Below are 9,360 nucleotides of genomic sequence, written 5' to 3' on the forward strand. Positions count from 1 at the left end.
GGCGGGGCCCGAGGAGGGCGTGGCCGCGGCCCCGCCCCCGCCCAGGTTGGGCTTTGCCCCCGAGGCCGTGGCGCGGCTGGGCGGGGCCCTGGGCCGGGTCCAGAGAGCGCTGCACCAGCTGGGCGGGCACCTGAGCGCGCGGCGTGAGTCACCTGGGCACACCTGGGCACACCTGGGCACACCTGGGCACACCCAAAATACACCTGGGCACACCCAAAATACACCTGGGCAGGGCTGGGCGGGCACCTGAGCGCGCGGTGTGAGTCACCTGGGCACACCTGGGCACACCTGGGCACGCCCGAAATACACCTGGGCACACCTGGGCACACCTGGGCACACCCAAAATACACCTGGGCACACCCAAAATACACCTGGGCACACCCAAAATACACCTGGGCAGGGCTGGGCGGGCACCTGAGCGCGCGGCGTGAGTCACCTGGGCACGCCCAAAATACACCTGGGCACACCCGGGATACACCTGGGCACACCCAAAATACACCTGGGCACACCTGGGCACACCCAAAATACACCTGGGCACACCTGGGATACACCTGGGCACAGCTGGGCACACCCAAAATACACCTGGGCACACCTGGGATACACCTGGGCACAGCTGGGCATGCCCAAAATACACCTGGGCACACCCAAAATACACCTGGGCACGCCCAAAATACACCTGGGCACACCTGGGCACACCTGGGCAGGGATGGGATACACCTGGGCACACCCAAAATACACCTGGGCACACCTGGGCACACCCAAAATACACCTGGGCAGGGCTGGGCGGGCACCTGAGCGCGTGGCGTGAGTCACCTGGGCACACCTGGGCACACCTGGGCACGGCCGAAATACACCTGGGCACACCTGGGCACGGCCGAAATACACCTGGGCACACCTGGGCAGGGCTGGGCGGGCACCTGAGCGTGCGGCGTGAGTCACCTGGGCACACCTGGGCACACCTGAGATACACCTGGGCACACCTGGGCACACCCAAAATACACCTGGGCACAACTGGGATACACCTGAGCGCGCGGCGTGAGTCACCTGGGCACACCTGGGCACACCCGGGCACACCTGGGCAGGGATGGGATACACCTGGGCACACCCAAAATACACCTGGGCACACCTGGGCACACCCAAAATACACCTGGGCACACCAAAAATACACCTGGGCACACCTGGGCACACCTGGGCACACCTGGGCAGGGCTGGGCGGGCACCTGAGCGCGCGGCGTGAGTCACCTGGGCACACCTGGGCACACCTGGGCAGGGCTGGGCAGGGCTGGGCGGGCACCTGAGCGCGCGGCGTGAGTCACCTGGGCACACCTGGGCACGCCTGGGCACACCCAAAATACACCTGGGCACGCCCAAAATACACCTGGGCACACCTGGGCACACCCAAAATACACCTGGGCACACCTGGGCGCTCCTGGGCACGCCCAAAATACACCTGGGCACACCTGGGCAGGGATGGGATACACCTGGGCACAGCTGGGCACACCCAAAATACACCTGGGCACAGCTGGGCACACCTGGGGCACACCTGGGATACACCTGGGCACACCTGGGGGGATTTGAAGGAGATTTTGGGGGGATTGCTTGGGAATTTGGGGTTTGTTTTTTGTGTGTGATTTTGCATTATTTTGGTTGATTTTGGGTGATTTGGGGCGCTTTTGGTTAATTTTGGGTGATTCCAGCCTGGTTTTTTTGGGGCAATTTTCGGTAATTTTGGGTAATTTTGGTTGATTTTTAGTTGTTTTTGGGTGAGTTCGGGTGATGTTGGGTGACTCCAAGCTGGTTTTTTGGGTGATTTTGGATAATTTTAGGTAATTTTTGGCAGTTCTGGGTAACTTTGGGTGATTCCAGGCTGAGCTTTTGGGTGATTTTTTGTGATTTTGGGCAGTTTTGGCTGATTTTGGGTGATTCCAGGCTGGTTTTGGGGGTGATTTTGGGCAATTCTGGTTCATTTTGGGTCATTCCCGGCTGGTTTTTTTGGGTGATTTTTGGCAGTTTTGGTTCATTTTGGGTGACTCCAGGTGTGTTTTTGGGTGATTTCAGGTGGTTTGGGGTGTTTTTTGGGTGACCCCAGGTGTGGTTTTGGCTGGTTTTGGGTGAATTCAGGTGGTTTTGGGTGAATTCAGGTGGTTTTGGGTGTTTCTGGGTGACCCCAGGTGTGGTTTTGGGTGACCCCAGGTGTGTTTTGGGGTGTTTTGGGGTGATTTCAGGTAATTTCAGGTGTTTCTGGGTGACCCTAGGTGTGGTTTTGGGTGGTTTTTGGTGACCCCAGGTGTGTTTTGGGTTGTTTTTGGGTGTTTTTGGGTGTTCTTGGTGACCCCAGGTGTGTTTTGGGGTGTTTTTGGGTGGTTTTGGGTGTTTTTGGTGACCCCAGGTGTGTTTTGGCTGTTTTGGGGTGTTTCTGGGTGTTTTTGGGTGATTTTGGTGACCTCAGGTGTGTTTTGGGTGACCCCAGGTGTGTTTCGGGGTGTTTTTGGGTGTTTTTGGTGACCCCAGGGGTGTTTTTGGGTGTTTTTGGTGACCCCAGGTGTGTTTTGGGGTGTTTTTGGCTGACCCCAGGTGTGTTTTTGGTGACCCCAGGTGTGTTTTGGGGTGTTTTTGGGTGATTTTGGTGACCCCAGGTGTGTTTTTGGTGACCCCAGGTGTGTTTTGGGGTGATTTCAGGTGTTTTTTCGGTGTTTTTTGGGTGTTTTTGGTGACCCCAGGTGTGTTTTGGGGTGTTTTTGGGTGTTTTTGGGTGTTTTTGGGTGACCCCAGGTGTGTTTTTGGTGACCCCAGGTGTGTTTTGGGGTGGTTTTGGGGTGTTTTTGGGGTGATTTCAGGTGTTTTTGGGTGACCCCAGGTGTGTTTTGGGTGACCCCAGGTGTGTTTTGGGGTGTTTTTGGGGTGATTTCAGGTGTTTTTGGGTGACCCCAGGTGTGTTTCTCTCCCCTTGCAGCCGAGCTGGCCGAGCCGGGCCGGGAGCGGCTGCGGGAGCTGCTGCGGGAGCACCGGCGGCTGCAGGAGCTGACGCTGCACCTGCACGAGAAACACCAGCGGGAGGCGCTCGAGGTACCTGGGGCACACCTGAGAGCTCACCTGTGTCACACCTGTGTCACACCTGTGTCACCTGTCCCATCTCTGTGTCACCTCTGTGCCATTTGTGTCCTTACCTGTCCCACCTGTCCCTTACCTGGCTCTGCACCTGCACGAGAAACACCAGCAGGAGGCGCTCGAGGTACCTGGGACACACCTGAGAGCTCACCTGTGTCACACCTGTGTCACACCTGTGTCACCTCTGTGTCACCTGTCCCACCTGTGTGTCACCTGTGTCCTTACCTGTCCCACCTGTCCCTTACCTGGCTCTGCACCTGCACGAGAAGCACCAGCGGGAGGCGCTCGAGGTACCTGAGACACACCTGAGAGCTCACCTGTGTCACACCTGTGTCACACCTGTGTCACACCTGTCCCATCTCTGTGTCACCTGTCCCACCTGTGTGTCACCTGTCACTTGTGTCCTTACCTGTCCCTCACCTGTCCCTTACCTGGCTCTGCACCTGCACGAGAAACACCAGAGAGAGGCTCTGGGGGTACCTGGGATCTCACCCGGGGCACACCTGTGTCACACCTGTCCCACCTGTGTGTCACCTGTGTCATCTGTCCCTCACCTGTCTCACCTGCAGCTGGCGGAGCTGCAGGACAAGGCTGTGTTATCTCACCTGTATCTTACCTGTCTATACCTGTCTCTCACCTGTATCTCACCTGTCTGTATCTCACCTGTCTGTATCTCACCTGTATCTCACCTGTATCTCACCTGTAGTTGGCGGAGCTGCAGGACAAGGCTGTGTTATCTCACCTGTATCTCACCTGTCCGTACCAGTCTCACTCGTCTCTCACCTGTCTCACCTGTCCATACCGGTGTCTTACCTGTCCCAGCTGGCGGAGCTGCAGGACAAGGCCGTCTTATCTCACCTGTATCTCACCTGTATATCACCTGTATCTCACCTGTCTGTATCTCACCTGTGTCTCACCTGTCGCAGCTGGCGGAGCTGCAGGACAAGGCTGTGTTATCTCACCTGTATCTCACCTGTCTCACTTGTCCGTACCTGTATCTCACCTGTCTCTCACCTGTATCTCACCTGTCTCTCACCTGTATCTCACCTGTATCTCACCTGTATCTCACCTGTACCTCACCTGTGTCCCACCTGCAGCTGGCGGAGCTGCAGGACAAGGCTGTGTTATCTCACCTGTATCTCACCTGTGTCTCACCTGTCTCTCACCTGTGTCTCACCTGTATCTCACCTGTATCTCACCTGTCTCTCACCTGTACTCACCTGTCGCAGCTGGCGGAGCTGCAGGACAAGGCTGTGTTATCTCACCTGTATCTCACCTGTATATCACCTGTATCTCACCTGTCTGTATCTCACCTGTGTCTCACCTGTCGCAGCTGGCGGAGCTGCAGGACAAGGCTGTGTTATCTCACCTGTATCTCACCTGTCTCACTTGTCCGTACCTGTATCTCACCTGTCTCTCACCTGTATCTCACCTGTCTCTCACCTGTATCTCACCTGTACCTCACCTGTGTCTCACCTGCAGCTGGCGGAGCTGCAGGACAAGGCTGTGTTACCTCACCTGTATCTCACCTGTCTCTCACCTGTCTCTCACCTGTCCGTACCTGTGTCTCACCTGCAGCTGGCGGAGCTGCAGGACAAGGCTGTGTTACCTCACCTGTCTCTCACCTGTCCGTACCTGTGTCTCACCTGCAGCTGGCGGAGCTGCAGGACAAGGCTGTGATATCTCACCTGTATCTCACCTGTCCATACCTGTCCCTCACCTGTGTCTCACCTGCAGCTGGCGGAGCTGCAGGACAAGGCTGTGATATCTCACCTGTCTCTCACCTGTATCTCACCTGTCTCTCACCTGTCCGTACCTGTGTCTCACCTGCAGCTGGCGGAGCTGCAGGACAAGGCTGTGTTACCTCACCTGTATCTCACCTGTCTCTCACCTGTCCGTACCTGTGTCTCACCTGCAGCTGGCGGAGCTGCAGGACAAGGCTGTGTTACCTCACCTGTATCTCACCTGTCTCTCACCTGTCCGTACCTGTGTCTCACCTGCAGCTGGCGGAGCTGCAGGACAAGGCTGTGTTACCTCACCTGTATCTCACCTGTCTCTCACCTGTCCGTACCTGTGTCTCACCTGCAGCTGGCGGAGCTGCAGGACAAGGCTGTGTTACCTCACCTGTATCTCACCTGTCTCTCACCTGTACCTCACCTGTGTCTCACCTGCAGCTGGCGGAGCTGCAGGACAAGGCGGGCTCGGCCGAGACCAAGGTTCTGGAGATGGGGACGACGCTGGAGGGGCTGCAGTGGGACAGCGCCAAACTGCGCAAGCGCGAGGGGCGGCTGGACCGGCACCTGGCCGAGGCGCTGGAGCAGGTAACGCACCTGGGCACACCTGGGATACACCTGGGCACACCTGGGATACACCTGGGATACACCTGGGATACACCTGGGATACACCTGGGATATACCTGGGGACACCTGGGATACATCTGGGGACAGCTGGGATACACCTGGGGCCACCTGGGGACACCTGGGGACACCTGGGCACACCTGGGATACACCTGGGGCCACCTGGGATACACCTGGGGACACCTGGGCACACCTGGGATACACCTGGGGACAGCTGGGATACACCTGGGATACACCTGGGATACACCTGGGCACACCTGGGATACACCTGGGATACACCTGGGGACACCTGGGATACACCTGGGATACACCTGGGGACACCCGGGATACACCTGGGATACACCTGGGGACACCTGGGATACACCTGGGATACACCTGGGATACACCTGGGCACACCTGGGATACACCTGGGGGCACCTGGGGACACCTGGGATACACCTGGGGCCACCTGGGATACACCTGGGGCCACCTGGGGGCGGCTGGACCGGCACCTGGCCGAGGCGCTGGAGCAGGTAACGCACCTGGGCACACCTGGGATACACCTGGGATACACCTGGGATACACCTGGGGACACCTGGGATACACCTGGGGACACCTGGGGCGGCTGGACCGGCACCTGGCCGAGGCACTGGAGCAGGTAACGCACCTGGGCACACCTGGGTGCACCTGGGATACACCTGGGCACACCTGGGCACACCTGGGTGCACCTGGGATACACCTGGGCACACCTGGGGACAGCTGGGATACACCTGGGGCGGCTCAACCGGCACCTGGCCGAGGCGCTGGAGCAGGTAACGCACCTGGGACACACCTGAGATACACCTGGGATACACCTGGGATACACCTGGGATACACCTGGGGACACCTGGGCACACCTGGGATACACCTGGGGACAGCTGGGGACACCTGGGATACACCTGGGCACACCTGAGGTACACCTGGGGTCACCTGTGTGCTCTCACGTGTCTGTAACTCGCATGTCTCACCTGTCTGATCTCACCTGTCTCTCTCACCTGTCTGATCTCACCTGTCTCTCTCACCTGTCTCTCTCACCTGTCTGTTCTCACCTGTCTGATCTCACCTGTCTGATCTCACCTGTCTGTTCTCACCTGTCTGATCTCACCTGTCTGATCTCACCTGTCTCTCTCACCTGTCTGGTCTCACCTGTCTGATCTCACCTGTCTCTCTCACCTGTCTGTTCTCACCTGTCTGATCTCACCTGTCTGATCTCACCTGTCTCTCTCACCTGTCTGTTCTCACCTGTCTCTCTCACCTGTCTGATCTCATCTGTCTGATCTCACCTGTCTGTTCTCACCTGTCTGATCTCACCTGTCTCTCTCACTTGTCTGATCTCACCTGTCTGTTCTCACCTGTCTGTTCTCACCTGTTTGATCTCACCTGTCTGTTCTCACCTGTCTGATCTCACCTGTCTGATCTCACCTGTCTGATCTCACCTGTCTCTCTCACCTGTCTGATCTCACCTGTCTGTTCTCACCTGTCTCTCTCACCTGTCTGTTCTCACCTGTCTCTCTCACCTGTCTGTTCTCACCTGTCTGATCTCACCTGTCTGATCTCACCTGTCTGATCTCACCTGTCTGATCTCACCTGTCCTCACCTGTCTGTTCTCACCTGTCTGTTCTCACCTGTCTGATCTCACCTGTCTGTTCTCACCTGTCTGTTCTCACCTGTCTGATCTCACCTGTCTGTTCTCACCTGTCTGTTCTCACCTGTCTCTCTCACCTGTCTGATCTCACCTGTCTGATCTCACCTGTCTCTCTCACCTGTCTGATCTCACCTGTCTGTTCTCACCTGTCTGATCTCACCTGTCTGATCTCACCTGTCTCTCTCTCTCACCTGTCTCTCTCACCTGTCTGATCTCACCTGTCTCTCTCACCTGTCTGTTCTCACCTGTCTGATCTCACCTGTCTCTCTCACCTGTCTGATCTCACCTGTCTGATCTCACCTGTCTCTCTCACCTGCCCAGCTGACGTCGGGCTCGTACGGCTCCGGCAGCTCCGGGGGTTTCCAGGGGGGTCAGATCACGCTGAGCGTGCAGAAGGTACCGGGATTCGGGAGAAATCCGGGATTTGGGGAAATCCGGGAATCGGGAGAAATCCGGGAATCGGGAGAAATCCGGGGATTTTGGGAAATCCGGGAATCGGGAGAAATCCGGGAATCGGGAGAAATCCGGGGATTTTGGGGAGAAATCCGGGATTTGGGGAAATCCGGGAATCGGGAGAATTCCGGGGATTTTGGGGAGAAATCCGGGATTTGGGGAAATCCGGGGATTTGGGGAGAATTCCGGCGATTTCAGGGCCAATTCCGGGGATTTCGGCAAATCTGGGATTTGGGGAGAAATCTGGGGATTTCGGGGAGAAATCCGGGGATTTGGGGAGAAATCCGGGAATCGGGGAGAATTCCGGGGATTTTGGGGAGAATTCCGGGGATTTTGGGAAATCCGGGATTCGGGGAGAATTCCAGGATTTTGGGAAATCTGGGATTTGGGGAGAATTCCGGGATTTTGGGGAGAATTCCGGGGATTTTGGGCAAATCCGGGAATCGGGAGAATTCCGGGGATTTGGGGAGAATTCCGGGGATTTCGGCAAATCTGGGATTTGGGGAGAATTCCAGGGATTTTGGGAGAAATCTGGGAATCGGGACAATTCCGGGGATTTCGGGGCCAATTCCGGGGATTTCGGCGAATCTGGGATTCGGGGAGAAATCCGGGGATTTTGGGAAATCCAAGATTTGGGGACAATTCCGGGGATTTGGGGAGAATTCCAGGGATTTGGGGAAATCTGGGATTTGGGGAAATCCGGGATTCGGGGAGAAATCCGGGGAATCGGGGAGAATTCCGGGGATTTGGGGAAATCCGGGATTCGGGGCCAATTCCGGGGGAAAATTGGGGGATTTTGGGGAAAACGGGAAAAATTCAGGGGGAAATTGGGGGGAAATTGACAAAAATTTGGGATTTTTGGGATTCTTGGGAAAACTTCACGGGAAATTTGAAGGAAAAATGACAAAAATTTGGGAATTTTGGTGGGAAATTGGGGAAAATTTTGGAAATTTGGAGGGAAATTGACAAAAATTTGGGAGTTGGGGATTTTTGGGAGAATTTCAGTGGAAATTTGGGGGAAAAATGACGAAAATTTGGGATTTTTGGGAGAATTTTGGGTGGAAATTGGGGAAAATTTGGGTGATTTTGGAGAAAATCAGGAAAAATTTGGGAATTTTGGGAGAATTTCAGGGGAAAATGGGAAATTTGGGGAATTTGGTGGAAAATTGACAAAAGTTTGGGAATTTGGGGAATTTTTGGGAGAATTTTGGTGGGAAATGGGAAAATTTGGAAAAAAAATTGGGGAAATTTGAGAATCTTGGGGGGAAATTGGGGAAAATTCTGGAATTTTGGCAACTTTTGGGAGAAATTTGGGGAAAATCGGGAAAAATTTTGGAATTTTGGGAATTTTTTTGAGAATTTTATGGGAAAATGGGGGAAAATTTGGGAATTTTGGGGGGAAATTGCAGGATTTGGGAATTTGGGGGAGGATTTGGGGAAAATTTGGGATTTTTCTTGTAAATTGGGGGAAATTTGGGATTTTTTGGGGGATTTTTTGAAAATTTAGAGTTTATTTTTGGGAAATTTGAATTTTTTGGGAAAATTTGGGGAAAATTTGGGAATTTTGGGGAAAATTTGACAATTTTGGGGAGAACTTTGGTGGAAAATTGGGGAAACTTTGGGGAGAATTCAGGATTTTTTTGGTGGAATTCTTTGGAATTCTGGGAATTTTGGAATTTTTCTGGAATTTTGGGGTGAATTTGGGGATTTTTGGAGTTTTTTGGTGGGAATTCTTTGGGAATTTTGGGAATTTTTTGGTTATTCTGGGAATTTTTTGAG

General features: G+C 54.7%; 2 long non-coding RNA genes across 2 annotated transcripts; both read right to left on the minus strand.

Moving 5' to 3' along the window:
* Nucleotides 1-303: 303 nt before the first annotated feature.
* LOC128782757 (uncharacterized) lies at nucleotides 304-688 on the minus strand. The gene is made up of 3 exons (XR_008428891.1): nucleotides 645-688; nucleotides 479-530; nucleotides 304-392 (listed from the first exon to the last, which is right to left on the minus strand). It is a non-coding gene; the product is annotated as an uncharacterized LOC128782757 (long non-coding RNA).
* A 260-nt stretch (nucleotides 689-948) lies between these two features.
* On the minus strand, nucleotides 949-1,396 carry LOC128782755 (uncharacterized). The gene is made up of 3 exons (XR_008428889.1): nucleotides 1,347-1,396; nucleotides 1,096-1,147; nucleotides 949-1,022 (listed from the first exon to the last, which is right to left on the minus strand). It is a non-coding gene; the product is annotated as an uncharacterized LOC128782755 (long non-coding RNA).
* Nucleotides 1,397-9,360: the final 7,964 nt, after the last annotated feature.

This window comes from Vidua chalybeata, assembly GCF_026979565.1.
Source record: "Vidua chalybeata isolate OUT-0048 chromosome 37 unlocalized genomic scaffold, bVidCha1 merged haplotype SUPER_37_unloc_2, whole genome shotgun sequence".
NCBI lineage: Eukaryota > Metazoa > Chordata > Aves > Passeriformes > Viduidae > Vidua > Vidua chalybeata.